Source organism: Schistocerca americana, chromosome 2 (genome assembly GCF_021461395.2).
Source record: "Schistocerca americana isolate TAMUIC-IGC-003095 chromosome 2, iqSchAmer2.1, whole genome shotgun sequence".
NCBI classification, from domain to species: Eukaryota; Metazoa; Arthropoda; class Insecta; order Orthoptera; family Acrididae; genus Schistocerca; species Schistocerca americana.
Window position 1 is genome coordinate 1,094,142,684 of NC_060120.1, and position 24,359 is coordinate 1,094,167,042.

General features: G+C 45.4%; 1 protein-coding gene across 3 annotated transcripts in view; it reads left to right on the forward strand.

The window, feature by feature from the left end:
• The window catches only part of LOC124596496, an 836,705-nt gene that overhangs the window by 500,524 nt on the left and 311,822 nt on the right, over positions 1–24,359 (forward strand). The window lies entirely within an intron of this gene.

The window sequence follows — 24,359 nt, forward strand, 5'->3', positions numbered from 1 at the left end:
CCAAATAACCCTGTGACGAAACGCGCCGCTCTTCTTTGGATCTTCTGTGTCTCCTCCGTCAACCCGATCTGGTACGGATCCCACACTGATGAGCAATACTCAAGTATAGGTCGAACGAGTGTTTTGTAAGCCACCTCCTTTGTTGATGGACTACATTTTCTAAGGACTCTCCCAATGAATCTCAACCTGGTACCCGCCTTACCAACAATTAATTTTATATGATCATTCCACTTCAAATCGTTCCGCGCGCATACTCCCAGATATTTTACAGAAGTAACTGCTGCCAGTGTTTGTTCCGCTATCATATAATCATACAATAAAGGATTATTCTTTCTATGTATTCGCAATACATTACATTTGTCTATGTTAAGGGTCAGTTGCCACTCCCTGCACCAAGTGCCTATCCGCTGCAGATCTTCCTGCATTTCGCTACAATTTTCTAATGCTGCAACTTCTCTGTTTACTACAGCATCATCCGCGAAAAGCCGCATGGGACTTCCGACACTATCTACTAGGTCAATTGTGCTCCATAGTGCTCAGAGCAAATTGTGAAGAAAAAAGTTTGTAAGGTAAAAATATGCCTTTGTCTCGTAAGTGAAGTTATAATGGACCTACAGCATGCGAACAAATGAGAGAAAACGCAGATGCCAGCCAAAAACATGATTAACTGTGAGTAATCACTTATCCACGAAAAAAAGACATTAACTGTTTCATAATCTCCAAATATCGCAAAGATTCAACTGGAAATGCCTTGAAGTGTAAAGCGAAAAGCGAAAATGGTCTTGAGGAAATAAAACACATCACAGCAAGATAATGGCGTTTGTTATTTGCGAAATGAATATTTCTGTGCTAATTATCTCGTTTTGCCGTAAGACATTTTATTTATTTGCAACGTTTAGAATGCTTTATAATTATGTGTAATAACACCAGATTGCCAATTACTCTTTCCAGCATCGCTAAAACAGTCTTTACAGGCAGTATAAGCAGATTTCTTTTACCGAACGGTTTTACATTCCTGATCGAATCTTTGTGTGAAAAACCTTGGTATAAAGTACCATATATATACGAATCGTCACCAGTATCCATAAAGTCTCAGTGATGTGCAATAAACTATGAAGGTCTATATCTACATCTACATGGGTACTCTGCAAATCACATTTAAGTGCCTGGCAGAGGGTTCATCGAACCACCTTCACAATTGTCTATTATTCCAATCTCGTACAGCGCGCGGAAAGGACGAACATCAGTATCTTTCCGTACGAACTCTGATTTCCCTTATTTTACCACAGTGATGGTTTCTCCCTATGTAGGTCGGCGTCAGCAAAATATTTTCGCACGCAGAGGAGAAAGTTGGTGATTTGAATTTCGTGAGAAAATTGCTCCGCAATGATAAACGCCTTTGTTTTAATAATGTCCAGCACAAATCCCGTATCATTTCAGTGACACACTCTCCCACGCCCTGCTTTGAACTTTTTCGATGTACTCCGTCAATCCTATCTGGTAAGGATCCCACATCGCGCACCAGCATTTTAAAGAGGATGGACAGGCATATCGTAGGCAGTCTCTTAAGCAGATCTGTTGATTTCCCAAGTGTCTTGTCAAAAAACACAGTCTTTGGTTAGCCTTCCCCACAACATTGTCTATTGGATTTGACTGATATAATTATCATGTAACCGAACTTTAACGGATTCCTTTTAGCGCTCATGTAGATGACCTCACACATTTCGTTATTTAGGGTCAATTGCCAATTTTCACCCCATACAGATATCTTTTATAAATCGTTTTGCGATTTGTTTTGGTCTTTCGATGACTTAACTAGTCGATAAACGACAGCGTCATCAGCAAACAACCGAAGACGGCTGCTCAGATTGTCTCCCAAATCGTTTATATAGATAAGAAATAGCAAAGGGCCTGTAATACTTGCTCGAAGACTTTCCATCAATTACTACGAACTGTGACCTCCTAACAGGAATTCAAGAATCCAGTCACATAACTGAGACGATGTTCCATAAGCACGCAATTGCACTACAAGCCGCTTGTATGGTACAATGTAAAAAGCTCCGGAAATCCAGAAATACGGAATCAGTTTAAAATTCTTTGTCAATAGCACTCAACAGTCACAAGAATTTGTTTCAAAGTTGCCACTTTAAGCTTTGTAATCCAATTTCCGATTCGATATTTGGTTGCCGAAATACCGTATTCATTTTTTGATTGACTTGCTTTCCCCTACATAAACGGTAATTAAAAATAGTTTCATACAACGTTAGTGCATGCTTTAATATGCCTGAGAATGGTCACATGATATTTGAAGTCAAAGGGAAAGCCTCCACTGCACAAAAAACGTACGGAAGCATATGTACAACTGCGTTACGATAGATTTGCCACCGACGACTTCTACACAGTTTGAGATTATCAGTGCATTCGAAAGTCATGGATAATACGTAACCAGTCATTGGTTGTTGTTTGATGAAGGAATATACTATATTACAGGCCCATATCATTAACGTCGGTATGCAGCAGGATTTTGGAACACATATTGTGTTCGAACGTAATGAATTACCTCGAAGAAAACGGTCTATTGACACGCAGTCGCCGGCCGGAGTGGCCGTGCGGTTCTAGGCGCTACAGTCTGGAGCCCAGCGACCGCTACGGTCGCAGGTTCGAATCCTGCCTCGGGCATGGATGTGTGTGATGTCCTTAGGTTAGTTAGGTTTAATTAGTTCTAAGTTCTAGGCTACTGATGACCTTAGAAGTTAAGTCGCATAGTGCTCAGAGCCATTTGAACCATTTTTGACACGCAGTCAACACGGATTTAGAAAATATCATTCTAGTGACACATAACTAGCTCTTTACTCGCACAAATTCCGTATTTCTGGATTTCCAGAAGACTTTTGACATTGTACAACACAAGCGGCTTTTAGTGAAATTGTATGCTTATGGACTATCGTCTCAATTATGTGACTGAATTCGCGATTTCCTATCAGAGAGGTCACAGTTCGTGGTAATTGACGGGAAGTCATCGAGTAAAACAGACGTGATTTCTGGCGTTCCCAAGGTAGTGTTATAGGCCCTTTGCTGTTCCGCATCTATATAAACGATTTGGGAGACAGTCTGAGCAACCGTCTTACGTTGTTTGCACATGCCGCTGTCGTTTATCGACTAGTAAAGTCATCAGTAGGTCAAAACAAATTACAGAACTATTTAGAAAAGATATCTGTGTGGTACGAAAACTGGCAATTGAACATAAATAATGAAAAGTGTGGGTCATCCACATGAGTCCTAAAAGGAATCCGTTAAACTGCAGTTACACCATAAATCAGACCGTAAATTCAACTAAATAACTAGGAATTACAATTACGAACAACTTAAATTGGAAGGCACACACAGAAAATGTTGTGGGGAAAGGCTAGCCGAAGACTTGTTTTATTGGCGGGACACTTAGAAAATGTAACAGACCTACTAAGGAGACTGCCTACACTACGCTTGTCTGTCCTGTTTCAGAATACTGCTGCGCAGAGTGGCATCCTTACCAGATGGGGTTATTGGAGTACATTGAGAAATTTAAAAAAAAGTGCAGCACATTTTGTATTATTGATAAATAGGGATGAATATGTCACGCACATGATACAGGATTTGGAGTGGATGTCAGTAAAACAAACGTGTTTCTCGTTGTGACGGAATCTTCTCATAAAACTTACATTACCAGCTTTCTCCTCAGAGTGCGAAAATATTTTGTTGACGCCGACCCACATAGGGAGAAACGATCACCATAATAAAATAAGGGAAATCTGAGCTCGTACGGAGAGATATATTTATTTTATTTATTTATTTATTTATTTAACCTGATCAGATTAGGGCCATCAGGCCCTCTCTTACATCGGACCAGTGTCCAACACATGCAGCATTTCACACATCAGAGTTACATCATGACCATAGTTTAAATGAGAAAATTAGATAACTCTAGTGACAATATGAATAAAAAGTAGTGACTAAGACCTAATAAAGTAAATGCGGCAATATTTTTACAACAGGTGCTATACATACAGATTATTATAAAAGCAATAATAATAACAGTAAAAAATCAAGTAATAATGATAAACATGACTAAGACCTTATAAAGTAAATGCTGGCAGTATTTTTACAACAGGTGCTATACATACAGATTATGATAAAAACAATAATAATAACAGTAAAAAAAATCAAATAATAATGACAAACATGAGAAAAATTGGCAGTAGTAATGAAGGTTTGTGCAGATGTACATTAATATCTTGGTGTGTAAAGTAGATGTTTACTAGTATAGCGAGTTTTGGGGAAGGGAGATTTAAGGAGGGGGAAAGAGGTAAGTAATGCGGTAAAGTGCATTCATGTACAGAGGAAGGCATTATTGTTGCTTAAGTGGATACGTCATTAACTGTTTTTTTGAAGCCGGCCATGTTTAAGTTCTCTAACATAACGAGGGAGGTTATTCCAGAGTCGGGTTCCCGCTACTGTAAAGGACTTGGAGAAGGTGACTGAGCGATGCAGTGGAACGGAGAGGATTTTATTATAATGGGAACGTGTGTTTCTGTCATGTTGTTCCGACATGAGCGTTAGGGACGAGGAGAGATATGAGGGACAGTGTACATTTATAAGGCAGTAGATGAGACAGAGTGTATGGAAATCTCTGCGTTTGTCTGCACGCAGCTAGGACAATTTTGCATATGCTGGTGAAATGTGATCAAAAAGTCGAACGTCACAGATATATCGGACGCAGGCATTCATGACCAGTTCTAGACGTCTCGAATTTTCCTGAAAGAGGCCTTGTAGGATAATATCGCTGTAGTCAATGATTGGGAGTATAAGCGTTTGTACTAATTTCTATTTCAGATCGAAAGGGAAGAGTTTTTTATATTTTTGTAGGACATGAAGGGATGCTGATGCTTTTTTGCACACTGCAGTTACGTGCTCTGTCCAGTTTAGATTTTCATCTATTATCACTCCCAAACTCTTTGCTGAGGGAGAGAAGTTAATATTTGTTCCATTTAGGATAAGAGGTGGTACGGATTCCCGATGTTTTGGGCTAATGAGCTTAGAATGACCAACAAGTACCGCTTGGGTTTTAGATGGGTTTAGTTTTAGATGTATGTCCTGTGCCCATTTTGACAGTGCATCGAGGTCAGTATTGAATTTTTCAATAGCTTCCGTGAGATTGCTTGGTTTCGCTCTTAGATACAACTGAAGGTCATCAGCATACATATGATATTTGCAATAGGTCAGAACCGATGACACATCATTGACATAGAGAGAGAAGAGTATAGGACCTAATACTGAGCCTTGGGGAACGCCTGACACTACCTGCCGCCATTGTGTATTTTATATTTCCGGACAGGACGCGTTGCTGACGAGACGTCATGTAAGAGCGAAACCATTGCATTGCACTTGGTGAGAAATTTAGACCGCTAAGTTTGGCTAGTAAGATGTCGAAGTCGACAGTATCAAATGCTTTGCTGAAATCTAAGAAGCAAATGATAGTCGCTTCTTGTCTGTCCATGGCAAGTTTCAGGTCATCTGTCACCTTTATCAGTGCGGATGTGGTGCTTCGATGTTTACGGAAACCTGATAGGTATTCGTCTAGTAGGTTGTTAGCAGTTAGGTAGTTGGTGACCTGCTCATGACCTATATATTCTAAGGCCTTTGATAGTGCAGGAAGAAGGCAGATGGGGCGGTAGTCAGAGGGTGCTGTGGCGATGTGCTTTTTAGGCAGTGGCTTCATTTGTCCCAGTTTCCAGGCCTCAGGGAAAACACTTGTGATCAATGAATCGTTGAAAATGTCTGTTATAGAGGGCAGTAGTTGGTCAATAATAAGTTTTACCATCTGGATAGTGATACCATCATGTCCAGTAGATGCTGATCTAATCCGCATTATGGCTTTCTTGACAGTACTGCAAGTGACGTGCTGTAGATAGAATTTTTCTTTGCTACCGTCGTTCATTCCCATGAACTAATCAATGAGTCTCTGTTTTTTTTCCGGTTCAATTTTGGTTGTAGGTAATGTGAAGAATCGGTTTAGTTCTTCAGCTGGGACCATGGGATTTTCTGCAACTTTTATTTTGCCTGAACCGAGACTACGGAGATTTTCCCACAGGATAGCTGGTCTACACGTACTGTCAGCTAATGTATGGGCATGTCTGAGCTTAGCGTTTCTCACCGCTTGACGGACTTTGTTTCGTTTCTGCTTGTATACAGTATGATTTTCAGGCGTAGGGTGTATCTTGTATGCTCGATGTGCAGCGTCTCTAAGATTTATGAGCTGTTGTAGTTCATCAGTCAGCCAAGGTGCCGGTTGCCTTTTTACTTTTCTGGTCTTTATTGGAGCATAAATTTGCCTGAACTCGAAGCTGAGGCACAAGAAATAGTTTGAGGGATGACGGCTACTCCCCTCATGGACATAAACGACAAACTCCAGGATTTCACTAACAAAATTACTCAACTGTATGTCATACAGTTGAGTAATCCTGGAGTTTGTCGTTTATGTCCATGAAGGGAGTAGCTGTCATCCCTCAAACTATTTCTTGTGCCTCAGGTTCGAGTTCAGGCAAATTTATGCGTTTGAGGTCTCGGTATGTAGACAGTTTTTGTTTCTTTCTAGGACATTCTAAAGAATACGTCATGAAAATGATGTCATGGGCAGACATGCCAGGCGCAGATATTTGAGAGGTGCGGATTATTCTGTTTGGAGATTTCGTTGCGAATATATCTATGAAAGTGTGACTGGTAGTCGTGTGATGAGTAGGTGCCAGCTGAAGCAGCGTCATATTTGAGGAAGAGAGCATCCTCTTAAATTTCTCAGTGGAAGGACTATTGCACAGAAAATTAATGTTAGTGTCACCTGCTATAATTACATATTCATGTGACGATATAGGTGTTTGTTTTTTCCGCGCGCTATACGAGACTGGAATAATAGAGAATTGTGAAGGTTGTTTGATGAACCCTCTGCGAGGCACTTAAATGTGATTTGCGTAGGCCGGCCGAAGTGGCCGTGCGGTTAAAGGCGCTGCAGTCTGGAACCGCAAGACCGCTACGGTCGCAGGTTCGAATCCTGCCTCGGGCATGGATGTTTGTGATGTCCTTAGGTTAGTTAGGTTAAACTAGTTCTAAGTTCTAGGGGACTAATGACCTCAGCAGTTGAGTCCCATAGTGCTCAGAGCCATTTTTTTGATTTGCGTAGCACCCATGTAGATGTACATGTCTTATGGAGAATGCTGCAAATGGTACAGTGGCCAAAACAGTAACTCAGCTTTATCATTTGCTGACAGTCGCCATAAGAAAACTGCATTCAAGTTGTAACTTTTTCCTAACATAAGGCTGTTTGCAGAGAGAAATAGATACGCAGAGACCAATACATCAAAGGTGTATGTGCTAGATACTAAACAAATATTTTGGCAATAAATACGCAACTGACCTACCTAATGAAAGGTGATATTATTTGCTGTTGGGCTGCAGTAACAAGAAATACAATTCTTCTGTGTGTTGATACAGTGCTCCACAGTAGTCTGTCGTGTGTAGGCCTCTACGTAAGTACTGTATCCTGCATCCATTATAATCTGCTTACCGCTGGCAAGCCTTGGTGTCTCCTACCATTTAGCCTCCTGTACCAAACTGACGAGTCCTTGATGCTTAGCCGGCCCCTGTGGCCAAGCAGTCCGGAACCGCACTCTGCTGCGGTCGCAGGTTCGAATCCTGCCTCGGACATGGATGTGTGTGACGTCCTTAGGTTAGTTAGGTTCAAACAGTTCTAAGTATAGGGGACTGATGACCTCAGATATTAAGTCCCATAGCGCTTAGAGCCATTTGAACCTTGATGCTTCGTAATATATCCTGTCAACCAACCCCTCTTGTAGACGAGTTGTGCCATAATTTCCTCTTCCTCCTCTGTCTAATTCAGTACCTCTTCTTTAGTTGTACAATCTTCGTAAGTCATCCCCAGCATTCTTCTTTATCATCACGTTTTGAAAGCGTCGTTTGTCTTCTTGACAGAACTGTTCATCGTCCACGTTTCACTTACATACAAGGCTGCACTTCACACAAATACCTTTTCAAAGTACTACCCAACAATTAAAATTTATATTCGATGTGAACAAATTTTCTTTTTCAGAAACGCTTTTCTTGCTATTGACAGTTTGCATTTAATGTCCCCTCTACTTCTGCCTTCTCAGCTACTGATTCCCTTTCAAGTCAGTCAAGTCTTAGAACGGCAGTTTGGTTGTAGATAATCTTACGTCCCTGTGTTTTATCGGTGATACCTGCAGAGCTTCAAAGAGTGTCTTTCAGTTAAGATTGTCAAAACCTTTCTCTAAATATGCAAATGCTGTAAGCACAGGTTTGCCATTCTTCAGTCTGTCTGCCTACCTAAGTGGTAGGATCAGTATTGCCTCTCGTGTTTTGACATTTCACAGGAATCTAACATTGTGCTCATGTTAGTTTGTATAGCCCCTCCCCCTCTCCTCTCTACATATTCCTTCCATCTTCTAGCCTTCTCTTATTTACTTAGTTCTGGCTTGCCAAATGAACTCTTGACAGTTGCTTCTCCTTTGAACAGAGTTTTCTTTCTTATTTAATGTCGGCACCTAGGCCTACTCTATTTGCTGCAATTTTTATATTTTCCCCTGTTGTAATTAAATCCAATTTATCATTTTGAACCAAGAATTTTTACTGTACCGTTTTCCCATTTGGATCCTCTGCTGCATTCACCACTTCTTCTCTCAAAGATATCCATTCGCGTTATAGTGGATTCCTTCCTCTGATTCAGACAGTCGTTGCCGTATAGTACCTTTAAGATTATCGAAAAACTCTGGGTCTTAACTTATTCACGTTCCTTCTCCTTAATCTACTACCGTTTACCGTCTCTTAAGTTGTAAATTGCTGTTCGTAACCAATAAATTATCGTCGGTCTGCGTCAGCACCGGGAAAGTTTTTTCAATTTAAAATCTGGTTTCTAAACTTCAGTTCCAAATAGGTATTATTCTTTCATGATTCTTAAGCAAAGTGTTGGCGATGATCACATTATGCTCTGTGTAAAATTCTATCAAGCGGCTTCTCCTTTCATCGCTTCCCCCAGGCCTATGTTTTCTTACATTTTCTCTTCCCATAGCTGCTACCGTATTCCAGTCTCTCATAATCACATTTTATAGTTTTGTCTCGCTTAACTATCTGAATAATCTCTTTTATTGTACATTGTTTCAATCTGTTCATCACCTGTGATGTAGGTACGCATGTAAACTTGTGTCACTGAAGTGTCAGTGTTAGCGTTTTGTCTATCTTGGTAATGACAATGTCACGTAGAGGAAGGTGTAAGTAGATGAATGACGAACACTAACTTCACTTAACGATGGTTTATTCAGCACTTGCGCACACAAGAGCGCGGAGCGAACTGCCTCCGGCCAGAACACATATGGTATATATACAGCTACAGAACATTCCACTACAAAGATTCTTGCCATTTGTGGATACTTCTAGACTGTAATCGAACTGAATATAGAAGTTAAAATTTTTCAATTCAGGTGAGTTTTGAACTCACAACCCTCGATGCAAGAATCTAATATCGTAACCAGTGCGCTACGGCGACTGCGCCCCTCAGCTTCTTCTCTAACATTGCTCACTCCTTAAGAGATCAGCGTCTCGGTGTTACGTCTCTTAGTCCGGGAACGAGTCATCGGTCCTGCATACTCCCACTCCCTATTATTGATGTTCGCCATGGCGGTTATCTTCTTAGAACTTCCCTTGCCGTTACGTTCTTCATTACCTATCCGCTTGTTGCCTGTCGCTGGAGCTTCGAATTTGCCGTGGCTTGCAGGATCCTAATTGGGCTTCATTCGAAGGACGTGGACCGTATCTCTGATCTTTCGTCGTCTTGCGTCGGGGTCGAAATCTTCAACTTCATAAGTAACATCAGACAACTGTCTTACAACCTTATAAGGTCCAAAGTAGCGCCTGAGGAGCTTCTCAGAGAGACCAACCTTCCGAACAGGAATGAAGATCAAGACGAGGTCCGCAGGCTGGTAGACAACAGGGCGGTGGCTCGCGTCATACCTTCGGCGATTGTTTTCTTGAGCCTGCAGCGTGCGGAGTCGAGCTAACTGCCGAGCATCCTCAGCTCTGGTTAACAACTGGCCGATGTAGTCGTCGTCCACGTCATCAGGATGTAAAGGAAACACAGTGTCCATCGTCGTAGTCGCCTCACGCCCATGCTCCAGAAAAAATGGCATAGATCATGTGGTGTCTTGTTTGGCGATGTTGTAGGCAAACGTCACGAAAGGTAGCACCTCATCCCAGTTGCTCTGCTCAATATTGACGAATATTGATCGCACGTCGGCCAAGATGTTATTAAGGCGTTCAGTAAGCCCGTTAGTTTGCGGATGGTAGGCGGTGGTCATGTGATGAGTAATATTGCACCGACGGTTTATCTCTGTTACAAGATTCGATTGAAAAACTTTCCCTCGATCCGTAATTAACGAACTTGGGGCACCGTGTTTTAATACATTGTCTTCCACCATGAATTTGGATACCTCTAATGCTTCGGCTGTTTTCACGGCGTTTGTAATGGTATAGCGCGTCATTAATCAGTGCAAACAATAATCCATCTATTGCCACTAGCGCCGGCCGCGGTGGTCGTGCGGTTCTAGGCGCTTAGGTCTGGAACCGCGTGACCGCTACGGTCGCAGGTTCGAATCCTGCCTCGGGCATGGATGTGTGTGATGTCCTTAGGTTAGTTAGGTTTAAGTAGGTCTAAGTTCTAGGGGACTGATGACCTCAGATGTTAAGTCCCATAGTGCCCAGAGCCATTTGAACCATTTTTAGTTTCTCTCGACCTAGTGTCCAAGGAGCATAGGCTATAATCTTCTCTTTCCTATCTGAAATATGCACCAGAACAGCGCCGATCCCATACCCACTGGCATCTGTATGCAGCTCTGTAGGTGCTCTCTCATCATACAGACCAAGCACAGGGTCGGTCGTCAGAGCTTTTCGCAGGACATCGAAAGAATCTTGTTGAGCAGATAAATTTAGCATCAGCCTTTAACAACTCTTGGAGTGGCCTGGCTTTGATACAAAAGTCTTTAAGAACACAATCCGAGGAAGATTCTCACATCTCTAATATTTTTAAGAATAGGAAATTCCGTTATAAGTCTCACCTTTTCTGAGGCTGGCCGCACACCTTCATTTGACACAAGGTGCACAAGCGTTTTGATTTCTTTTGCTCCACAGAGACACTTTCTTCGATTCAGTTTCAGTCCGCCTCGTTGGAGGCACTTAAGCACGGCCCTCAGTCTTCTTATGTGTTCATCAAATGTCTATATTGTCATCTAAATAACAAAGACACATCGTCCACTTCAGGCTCCTTAGAAGATTATCCATCATTCGTTCAAAAGTTACTGGTGCATTACACAAACCAAACAGCATTATCTTAAACTCATACAGGGCCTCAGGGGTTATGAATTCAGTTTTCTCACTATCAGCCTCATCTACTTCGATTTGCCAGTATCCCGAGTACATGTCCATGGTTGAGAAAAACTTCGCCCCCTTCAGACAATCTAGTGTATCGTCAATTCGTGGAAGAGGGTAAACGTCCTTTTTAGTTATCTTTTAAGCTTCCTGTAATCAACACAAAAGTGCCAACTGCCATCCTTCTTTCTGACGATAACCACTGGTGACGACCGTGGGCTCTGCGAAGGTTGAATGATGTCATTCTGCATCATTTTCTCTGCCTCGTTGCGAATTATTCGATGTTCCGTTGCTGACACACGGTATGCTCTCTGGCTTATTGGTGGATGGTTTCCAGTGTTAATCCGATGCTTCACTGTCGATTTGTCTAATTTCTCTTCACCTGTGGATTGAAGCATTCAGAGAACTCTTGAAGAATGGCAAGTAGCTTCTTCTGTTGTTCTTAGTGAGATCTGGTGATAGTCGAGCTAGAAGATCTTGTCTCGTGGTGGTAGCGCTAATTTCGCCCACAGACTCAGCATGGGAGGTTTCTATGACGCTCAGATGCTCTTCAATTAACGGCTCAGCGTTTGCTACGCACATGCGTCTTGGGAGGATCTGCGGTTCTCGGTGACAGTTAACTATCCAGAATTCACCGAATCCGTTCTTAAACGAGACGACAGAGGCTGGGATGACCAAGTTATTCTTCAGTGGTATGCTTCTCTTACATTCCACTTCTAGATCCATGGGTTGATGCGTGGGATGACACGTGACAGTTACCTTTCTAGCGCTGACTGCAGGAATGATCACTTCATCCAGCACACATAGTCTCCACACACTCGGATGTGCATCTTCCTGTCCACAGTATCTCATCTCGATTAGCATAATCTTCGAGTGACCAGAATCTATAATTGCTTGAGAAGCTTTCAAAAAGTCCCGTCCGAAAATGACGTCATGACTACACTCTTGTAAGGCGATGAATTCTAAGGACTGTGTATGGCCACTTATACCCACACGAGTGACACATCTTCCTGCAGGTTGTACATATTTCCGATTAGCCACCTTCAACAGAGATGTTTTGCTGCAACTGGCGACGCTACTTCTCCGAAATAACTGAATATGACGCTCCAGAGTCCACAAGAGCTTGGGCTAGTCGGCCATCCATGAGGATATTGACGTAGTTTCCTATCACTTTTGTAGTGATCGACGGCGGAGGATTTTTCTCTTCGGCGGCCTCACCTCCAAGGAAGGTCGTACCCTTTAGTTTTCCAGGTAGCGACGGCTAGGTGATCGGCTGGAGCTTCTAAACGGCGATGGAGACCTTGATCGGCGTGTTGGGGAGCGTCCTCTCCAGCGGCTAGCTTGTGGCGATGGTGACCTACGTCGTCCTACACCCACATCTTCTTGTTCATCTTCGTCGTCCCGGAATTGGCGTCGGCTAAGATCGGTCTGCTGTCTTTTGGCGCGGGCGTCATCAAATATCCGCCGCCTTTCTCGACAATAGCGCACCACATGTCCCGGTCGTCCGCAGTAGGAACATACTGGTTGGTTATCTGCGGTCCTCCAGACATGAGTCTTCCTTGGAGCCCCAACAGGTTCTTCATGCGGCATTGTAGGAACGTAACTTCGCCTGGGTCTCAACCTTTTTATCGGTTTAATGGGAAATGAAGGACGAGAGATTGGGTTTAATGTCTGTTCCATTTCCTCCCTTATGACCTATTGAAGCGTCTCGGTCTTTTGCTCGCCGTACAATCCAAGTGCCTTCTGAACTTCCTCTCTCACTATCTGACGAAGAATACTTGTGAAATCAGTTTCTTCCTCCATCACAGACATCGATACGACGTTTGGAAGCCGTTCAAACTTCTTGCGTGTAATTCTTTTTTGGTGCGTAGTCTCGATATACTGGCACCATTTTATGAAGCCGTCTGCTGTCGAAACCTCCTTGACGGGTAGAGCTTGATGCATTTCCTCAGCAACACCTTTCACGAGATGTGCAACCTTATCTTCCTCCTTCATTCTAGGATCCACTATTTTACACAGCTCCAAGACGTCTTGAATGTAGGATGTTGCAGTTTCTCTTGGACGCTGTGACCTGCACCTTAAATTTATCTTCAGCCTTGCACTTCTGTCGTTGTGTGTCGCCGAAATACTTGCACAGTTCCGCCTGGAATACTTCCCAGCTTGTGAACTTCTCCTCGCTGTTCTCATACCGTTGCTTGGCAGTGCCCACCAACTAGAAAATACGTTAGCCAAACACACGGTGTCATCCCATTTGTTAAATTCGGCTATACGCTCATAAACCTTCAGCCACTTGTTTGGATCTTACCCATCGTCACCAGAGAACCCGGAAGGATGTGTCATGTGGTGGGACACAGTTGCTGTCATCGTAATGTCCTCTTCTTCTTCTGCCTCCGATAGATTGCGATCTGTTGAATATGGCTCGAACTCGGGTTTCTCGCCACGTAAACGGCGGCTCTGTCGTGGCCTGATGGGAGCCACTGTGTCGTCGATCATGTGCGCCATCACAAGTTCCAATACCCAGCGTCTCCACTAGAATAATGTCACCTAGAGGAAGGTGTAAGTAGATGAATGATGGACACTAACTTCACTTAACTAAGGTTTATTCAGCACTTGCACATACAAGAGCGCGGAGCGAACTGACTCCGGCTAGAACACATACAATATATATAAGGCTACAGAACATTCGAGTACAATGATTTTTGCCATTTGTGGATACTTCTTGACTGTACTCGAACCGAATACAGAAATTAAAATCTTTTAGTTCAGGTGAGTTTTGAACTCACGACTCTCCATGCAATAATCTAGTATCGTAACCACTACGCTGCGGCGAATGCGCTGCTCGGCCTCTTCTGCGACAGTACTGAGTGTTGTGATACTAGTTCATTGGTAATCCCAATAGCTAACACGCACAGAGTGGTTAAAATACACGATCTTAATGTAGTAAGAATTGAGGATCTACTGTCAAGACATTTTCAATTATAAACAAATTAAAATCAGATAACAGGTAATGTACTATCGTTATAGTAAACTGCGTATAGGTGCTGCAATTTGAAATATTAAAAGCTGTTATGAAAGTAGTAATGAGTTTCTGTTGTAGAGCTGTCGCTTTTCTAAAAGGGATGTTGAACAGTTAGGTACGGTAGCCATGAAATCTGTTTATGGTGAAATAAGGAAACATGTATAATGAAATATGTGGAAGAGTGCATCGCAAAGAAAATAAAATTTCGTGTGTCTTTGCCCAACTTCGTCTTTCCTTCACGTAGGTTCACGGTGTAAGTAACGAAACGCACCAGGCGTTTCGGTGGGTCCCACCCCATACCTCAGTGGCAGTCCGTCATTGGCTACCGCTAGGGTCTGATGCGAACGTTCGCCAATTCCGCCAGCCGCCGCGTCATTGCGATGAAAAAGTCTCTGTATTCGATTAATTTTCCAATGTGTACTCTATAAACGTCCTAGTCGGGGACTGTCGGTTTTTAAAGATTATTTTATTGCTTGTTAAACTCGTTCCACCGTAAGGGCGCATTAAATTTTGAGATATGCCAAATGCCTCGTCGCTGACTGCGGTACTCCCTTGTTTGGTATGCGGTTTTTCTCCGATATTTGTCAATTTTTTAGTAACTAGTTACTATATTTTCCGTATGCTCCAATACCTAAGCATAATTGACAGCGGATAAAGCAAGTAAAATGACGGAAAAATAATTTTTATATTTGTAGTAAAGTACATTTATTGTAAGAAAAATGGCATAACATATTCGACGTCCATCTCCCCCGGTTGATCGATCGCGACTGACGGTCAGCTGTCTGACTAAATTGGCTGTTTAACATAGCGGCTGCCTGGTGCATTATAGCTGTAACTGCTGAGCATTTTTATGATTCGTTTGTTACGCTGTAAATCGAGTAAAGCTGTGCTCAAGGGTGAGGTGCAGGGCGGTTTCCGAACTGCAGCGCGGTGCGCCCTCGACTTCCTCTCACCTGCGAACAGATGCAGCCAGTTAGAGGGGGGTCCACATTTCAACACACGCTCCGAAGGACAGTGGGACATGACTTGGCAATATTGTCATTGTTATAGCTGAAAGAAAATCGTAGTACCAACCAGGGATCGAAACCCAAGCCTAAGTTTTGTAGTCTAGAACTTTGCCTCTGAGCCCCAAAGGCACATTTTTGGACAAACTATTAATAATCTATTTATAAAACAGAAACTGTACTGAACCAAGGGAACAAACACTAATTCTGTACAAGGAGTAAACAAAGACAGTACAACAGCATTATATGTTACTAGTTAATTATTTACAGATAATTTATTGGCGAATAAATTTGTTGGGATGGCCTACTTATTCGAATGCTTATCCAGACAGAATTGTGTTCGAATAATACTCATATCTGTTGAGGAGGAGGAAATTAGTGTTTAATGTCCCGTCATTAGAGACGGAGCACAAGCTCGGATTAGGGGAGGATGGGGAAGGAAATCGGCCGTACCCTTTCAAAGGAACCATTTGTGTGAAGTGATCTAGGGAAATCACGGAAAACCTAAATCAGGATGGCCGGACGCAGGGTTGAACAGTCGTCCTCCCGAATGCAAAAGTCCACTGCACCACCTCGCTCGGTATATCTTTTTACCACTACAAGTTACAAAAAAAATGGCTCTGAGCACTATGGGACTCAACTGCTGAGGTCATTAGTCCCCTAGAACTTAGAACTAGTTAAACCTAACTATCCTAAGGACATCACAAACATCCATGCCCGAGGCAGGATTCGAACCTGCGACCGTAGCGGTCTTGCGGTTCCAGACTGCAGCGCCTTTAACCGCACGGCCACTTCGGCCGGCTTACAAGTTACATTTCCTTTCTCTTTCTGTTCTCTTGTTCGATTTATTCACGAGAGCCTACACTGTAGCTGGACTGAAGTTTTAAGTTAATTATAAACAAAATTGTCAATTATACTTTGTTGTCACTCTCTCAGAGTAAATCATTTTCATTTGTTGTGTTCGAAATGCTCGTATGTCGAAGTATGAGTGTGATTTTAGCAGCTGACTGACAGCGAGCATTAATTCATCAGCTATTATTTCACAGAAACATGCAGTTCCACAACTGAAACAATTACCTTCAATAGCATTCAGTATTCGGTTATCACTTTAATTTTCATAATACTGTGGCAACACTGGGTGAATGTGAGGTATACAGCGCACATTTTCTACACGGAAAAGGTGGAAAATCGAAAGCTAAAAAGGAATTCCAATTCTAAATGCTTTTGGTCGCTTGCCGGGCTCACTGGTGCCGCTAAATTGTGCCGAAGCTGCGCGGACTGTACGTGTTCTCTTACCGGCGGGCGAGGGCAGCCGGCTAATAATAATAGAGATGGGGCCCCTCCACGCCCGCACCAACGTAGTGACCAAACCAAAAGTTGTACTGTCACCTCCGTAAACATGTTAGTTATCTAGTAAGTGGATGCCAGGATGCTGGGCTGTGGTATCCGGGCAGCCGGCTGTTGTCCGGCAGCCAGCCGCGTGCTGGCGAGGCCCGCGAAGAAGGCAGCCGTCACGAACTAGGCGGGCCCGAGCGAGCTCAACTCAGCAGCAAAACTCGTAACTGGCTGTGTACGTAGAAACGAGAATTGCATCTTCTACTGGAATCCGCTGTTACGGAGTCTTACTGTTATTAGTCCTACAAGGATTGGATGTCCGCAGGCCTACTTACAATTTGTTACGGCTGTACTGGCGTACAATAAAGTGAAAATCGTGCCAAAATGATTACAGTCGCGTCGGTATCCTGCAGGCCGACTGCAGCTGACACTGGAAGACTCCAGCGCTTCACGCGGGGAGTCTCTCGTTGGGCTTTAAACGTTTTTCCATTCGCGTCAGAGAAATATCTGTGAACACTAAGTGTCCAAATGTAGTACGAGAGACGCCGCCGAACGTCGGTTCCCCTGGCTGGGTTACCGTCGGTCGGGGACGGCACAGTACCGAAGGTCCGAGGCAAAAGCCAGTCAAGCTGCGACACTGGCACACAGAAAGTGTGCTTAGAATGGTCGCTTGGGTGCGGTATGTGGAAAATATCGACCGACACCGCGCATGAGAGATATTCGCCCTACAGCACTCACCGACAGTTTGATAATTTTGTTGTTAGCTCAGACTGTTCAAATGGCTCTGAGCACTATGGGACTTAACATCTACTTAAACCTAACTAACCTAAGGACATCATACACACTCGTGCCCGAGGCAGGATTCGAACCTGCGACCGTAGCGGTCGCGCTGTTGCAGACTGAAGCGGCTAGAACCGCTCGGCCACAGCGGCCGGCTCGTTGTTAGCACGTGGTGTGCTGTTGCCCTCGCAGTAGGCCAGGGAGTGTTGCAGCAGCCGTCAGCAGTGGGCCGGCAGCGAGAGTCTCTTCCGGCCAGAGCGACGTCTTCTCACTGCAGTGGCGGGCAGCGTGCAGCGGGCAGCAGACTTGCTGTGTGTGTGACGGTGTCTTTGGGCAGAACGGACTGCCACGCTGCACGCCCACCCCCGCCCTCGCCCCCCACCACCTGTTCACATCGTAACGTACCTTGTGCTCCGAATCGCCCACAGCCCATACACTTCCCCATTGAAGTCGCTGTGCGCTTCTACACCATTCGTAACTGACGTACTAAATGTCTCGTGCTGACACCGGACCACTTCAGCCTGTCAGCTATCAGACAGTATCGAGTTCCGGACCGAGAGTACGTCACGTCAATGACTCCACGTATATACATTCTAAGACGTAAGAAAAAAAAAGAAGGAATTATACGAGTAGGACGGAAATCAGTTCATGCACAGTCGAACAACTGTTCACAGCTAAATAAAAACGGGACAGTTTATTCGAGAGAAAGAGCTCCACAGACTGAGCAGGCCAGGTAGCAACGCACTGGTCCGCCTCTGACTCGTATGTCCCTGTTGTTAGGCTTCCCACCGATTGATAAAACTGCTGGAGTCTCTCCTCAGGGATGTCGTGCAAAATTCTGCCCAATTGGCGCGTTACACCGTCAAAATCCCGAGCTAGTCGCAGGGCTCAGCCCGTAAGCTCCAAACGTTCTCGACTGGAAGGCATCCGGCGACCCTGGTGCCCGAGGTCGGGTTTGGCGAGCGCGAAGACAGCCGCCGTATGCGGACGGCCACTGTGTTGCCGAAATGTAAGCCCGGGACGGCTTGCCACGAAGGGCAACAAAACTGGGCGTACAATAACGTCGGCGTACCGCCGTGCCGGAACCTCATCTGGGTAGAATTGTCTTCAGCGATGAGTCCCGCCCCGAACTTACCCCTGCCAAGTCCGGAGACGCTTCAGACAGCGTGGAGTGCCGACGTAACTGCCGCCTGCCAGGAGTGACGGTCTGCGCTGCCACTTCTTTTCACACCAGGACGCGTGTGGGTATGATCCGCGGCAACCTGACAGCACGGCGCTCTATCATGTTCTGCGCCTCGTTTTGTTGCCCTTCGTGTAAAACCTTCCTGGGCTCACGTTAAAGCAACATAATGCCTGTTTTTACTGCTCGTCTTCGTGCTGGCCAAGCCGTACCTCGATTGTCTTCCTATTGAGAACGTATGAAGCATTACAGACAGCTCTACAACGACTTCGGGATTTTGAGGGGCTAGCGCGCCACTTGGACAGAATTTGGCACCATATCCCTCGAGAGGACATCCGACAACTCCACCATTCGATGCCGAGCCGAATGACAAGGGCATAAGGGCCAGTGGTGGATCAACGCGTTACTGACTTGTCCAGCTTGTGAACCACTTTCTCTCGAATCGTGCTATATTGCTGATATTATAATCATTTGTTTCTCTGCACCGATTTTCTGTCCCATTCGGATACTTCGTTCACGGTCTGTCTTTTTTGTCTTAGGATGTAAATAAACGAAAAGAGTGCCTATTTCCGTACGGACAATAAGTTGACCCACTTCTCCGTTTACCGTTAATAATAGCGTAGGGCCGAAGGTGAAGATCCCGCCTAGCCGCACGGTCTAACGCGCTGCTTCCCGAACGTTAAGGCGTGCCGGTCCCCGGCACGAATATGCCCTGCAGATCAGGGTCGAGGTCCGGTGTGCCGGCTAGCCTGTGGATGGCTTTTAAGGCGGTTTTCCATCTATCTCGACGAATGCGGGCTGGTTCCCCTTATTCCGTCTCAGTTACACTGTGTCAGCAATTCCTGCACAAATACTGTCTCCAGGTACACGTACACCATAACTACTGTACCACGCAAACATGTGGGATTACACTCGTCTGGGGGGTGGGGGGAGGGGGGCGCGGGCTCCATTGGGGACCGAGCCACACGATAACCCTGGGTTCGGTGTGGAGCGGCGGGGGGGAGGGGGGGGGAGTTGGGAGGGGGGGGGGACTGGTGTGGCCTGTTGTACAGCTGTGAACCACTCTGTTGCTTCTAGGTCCCCGGTTCAATAAACAATACAACCTGACGATATTTTGGAGACTGATCTGAGTTGGCATCAGTGTTGAATCAAAGGTGTTGCCTCCAGACGTCCCCTCTCCTTTATTTTATCTCAGCACCCAGTTATTACAGACATTTTTAAAAATTCATTACTCTTGATCCCCTTCTACACTGTTCTGTTGGATCACTTCTCCCACTTACTTATTCGTCTCGACTCTTTCAGTCTTACCACGCAAGCATCCGTTGTGGCCCATTTCTGACCTCTGTAATGTATTTCGTCTTGTGAAAAGAGGCTCTACGGTCTTTGTTATTTCGTTAAGGTGGTCAGGTCTCCTGATTCCTGAACTGATGTTGAGGGCAAACAAAATTGCCGAGTCACCCGCGACAGTCACCCTGTGAACAAAGACCGCTTTGAGTTGGGCGACAGTGAGGAAGTGACCAGTAGTGGGACTAGATATTCATATGGCCCCACTCCCCATTGTTGCCAGATGTATCCCAGATGGTGATGATGACGTCATCCAAGATGGCGGCCTGTAGACTTGGCAAGAAAACACAAAGTCATCCGAGGTGGCGACCGTGACATCAGCTAATGAGGCAAGTACTGTTATATAAGATGGTGGGAAAATGCCACGCCCCCCCCCCCCCCGCCACAACCCCCTGGCAGGGAGTTCAGATTCCATCAGGACAACGAAACACACCACAGCTACCTTTACTAACTTAAGAAAATGGCGGGAAAATAGATCACCTGGGCTACCTCCACTAACCTAAGCCATCTGACCCCCACCTCGTCCTAGGGATTGGAGGAAAATTTGAATTTTGGCGGTAAAGAAAGGCCACTTGGGCTATTTCTACTAACCTAAGGAAATGGCGGGAAAGAAAGGGCACTTGGGCTACCTCCACTAACCTAAGCCATCTGTCCACCACCTGTTCTTAGGAAATGGTAGGAAGAGGACTCAACGTGTGCTGGACATAAGTCTTTATTTTGCATGCACTATTTATTTAAACAGTTAGAGCGAATACTACCATTAAGTGCAGTCGCCATGGGGTATGGAATCCACCAGACCTAGTACACAGTACTGCCACCAGAGGGCACTGTCATCCGTTCTGTGACATAACCCAAGATAGCTGTCTGCAGGGGAAAATGACTTAGCCTGCACTGGGCTGCTGGAGAGAAAAGGGAGTGTACTTTATTTATTTTGGAACAAATAATTTAGGGATGGATTTCAGATAGTGCATTTATCACACTGATACAAAACACATGTTCTGACATGCTCGGTGTCACGCCACACAGCCTACCGACTTGTAAACTATTTGTAAATTAGTGAATTAATGCTCTGCAGACACGCTAACAACTCCTAAATTACCGAAATGATTTCAGTACACAGCACACAGACATGCAAACTCCTCCTAAATAATGCAGTACACTGGTGTGCTGACACAAAATCAACTCCAAAACTGTCAAAAATAATGCATAGCACAGCCTAGAGACCTGCTCGCAAAATAATGCAACACACACACAAACAGTGTGCGCAGGCACCGCCCGCTGCCCCCTGTACACTGGACCTCACAGGAGGCTACCAGGCTACCGCACACGCTCTAAGAAATCCGGATGCACCGGCAGCCCCCGCAAAGTGATGCGGCCATCAGCTGCAGAGCCACGCACAGGTTCCCATTCAGGTCCCTCGAGCATGAGTTGGCAGCAACCCCCTATCATACTTGACACCTGAGAAATTCCTCTCGAAATACGTCATCACCTAGGCACCGTTGCTGATGTGAGTAGACGGGAGCAAAGACCTATTTGCAGAGTCTAGACACTCCAAGGGCGCGCTCTTTGATGCCACCGTGAGCCACCACCAGACACAGGCCAACGCGAGCCATTGCTCTCACACTGCTACTGCCTACAGCGAGCAGGTGAAAGTTAGGTCTGTTTTATGGTATACTGTTAGAGTTCTTCGAGTGTTATATTGATGTCACAAAACTTCAACGCGGGCTCACGCCGATCCTATACGCAAGATGCCTCGGGGCAGCACGTGTGTTTACCATTGCTGATGCAATACCTGTGGATACTGACATCGCAGAATAGCACAGGGTGCATTGTTCCTAGCGATCCTAATGGGACATGTGAGCTGCATCTAGCCGTGCACACATACGAAGCGTGGCTAACGCATCGCGCGAAATGTTTGTCCTGCTATCAATATATGTCTCAGAATCGTTAAACGTTCTTACCGCTAAAAACCTGTGCATGCTCGCGAAAACACAGTTAATCATAAAATAATTCTTGTTGTTTGGAAAGAGAACACTCTCTAAGCACAGACGGGGGGAAATCAGAGCACCTATGCAAACAGAATTCGAAGCACTGTCTTACAGAACAGAAAAAAAATGGCTGGCATTTTGGTATCCTACAGCTACAGGTCTGGAGATGTCCTAATGCCACAGTGGCGGATGAGTGGTGGCATTCCCGCCAAAGATGGATGGTCTGCTTCAACTTGCCTGTGAACTCTTGTTTTCTCACAACCTTCCGTACATACCTTGCCTCCATCGTGTTCTAATCAGTTTGTAGACGCTCTTACATCCCGGCATAAAGAATGTCTTGTGAATGATAAAGCATTATGATTGTATTTTGTACATATCGCCATATTCCATCGACAATTAAACCCTTCAAAGTGGCCTACAGATCGTCAAATCTCCAACCCAGCAATGTATCACCACGAACCTTGTTGATGTAATAAACATACAATTCGTATCTTGCGCAATACAAAATCTGCCCTTTTATATAATTCACACATATACCACGAAGACAGACAGCACCGTATACACTCCTTGCAGCACTAGATACTTCCCTGCAAGGTCAGCACTCATCCTCTCCCGATGTGTGACCAGATCGCCCTCAGCAGACCGAAGTCACTCTAGACCGTCAGCGAGAGCAGAGCCGTGAGTTCCTGCTACTAATAAGGCGGGTACACTGTTTGCTTGCTACATATTTTTACAAGCTTCGAACAGGAGCGATTACAGTAATCGATAGGAAGTGTTTCTGTTGTGTACAGATGCGAGCTGAGTTGGCGACCTTCACTCACAGCTCCAGGCTGCTTTGGCTTCCGTCACACAGCTTGAGGCTGTTGCCAAGGGGCGTCACTGTGGGGGATCGAACGCGGGGATGCGAGAGACGTCGAGCACGTACCACGTGTCGTCCGATTGGTGCACTGCTGTGGCTGCCTCGCGTACTGCCTGCACTGAGGTTGACCCCTCACCTGTGGTCGAGTAGGAGATCATTACAGAGTCTGGCAGGCAGCAAAAAACTTTCCAAGTAGCCGATCATAGGGCCTCCCTGGTTCATTTGACGAACAGCTTTCGGGCGTTATCTGTAGCTGACGATGTCTCTGAGCTGGATGCAGTCGTCCACCCTGTTACAGAGGAAGCTTCTCGGCCCGCAAGGTCTGGGCATTCACAGAAGGTGGGTTTGCTGGTAGTGGGAAGCTCCAACATAAGGCGGGTAATGGGGCCCCTTAGGAACATGGCTGCCAAGGAGGGGAAGGAAGCCAGTGTGCCCTCCGTTGCACACGGAGTGCACACTGGGTGGGAGTCATTCTGGATGTGGAAAGAGTGCTTCCGGATGCCATGAAGAGTACAGGGTGCAGCCAACTGCAGGTGGTGGCTCATGTCGGTACCAATGACGTGTGTCGCTTTTGATTGGTGCAGATTCTGTCTGGTTTCGGGCGGCTAGCGGAAATGGTAAAGACTATCAGTCTTGCTTCCGAGATTAAGGCGTAGCTCACCATCTGCAGCATCGTCGGTAGAACCGACTGTGGTCCTTTGGTGCAGAGCCGAGTGGAGGGTCTGGATCAGAGGCTCAGGCGGTTCTGTGACCGTGTAGGCTGCAGATTCCTTGACTTGCGCCATCGGGTGGTGGGTTTCCGGGTTCCGCTTAATAGGTCAGGAGTCCACTACACACGGGAGGCGGTTACATGGGTAGCGGGGGCTGTGTGGAAGGGACAGGGCGGTTTTTTAGGTTAGAGGGTCTCAGGGAACCACAGAAGGGACGTCCGTCTAAAAGTGGGCAGGTAAAACACAACAAGGTAGTTGTAGAAACGATTGGTATTGTAGTTGTAAATTGTCATAGCTGTGTTGGGGAAGAGTCGGCCGCGGTGGCCGAGCGGTTCTAGGCGCTCAGTCCGGAACCGCGCGGCTGCTACGGTCGCAGGTTCGAATCCTGCCTCGGGCATGGATGTTTGTGATGTCCTTAGGTTAGTTAGGTTTAAGTAGTTCTAAGTTCTACTCTGTCCGTCCTACTCTGGAGTATTGCTGTGCGGCGTGGGATCCGCATCAGGTGGGACTGACGGATGACATCGAAAAAGTACAAAGAAGGGCAGCTCGTTTTGTATTATCGCGAAATAGGGGAGATAGTGTCACAGACGTTATACGGGAATTGGAGTGGCAATCATTAAAACAAAGGCGTTTTTCGTTGCGACGGGATCTTCTCTTGA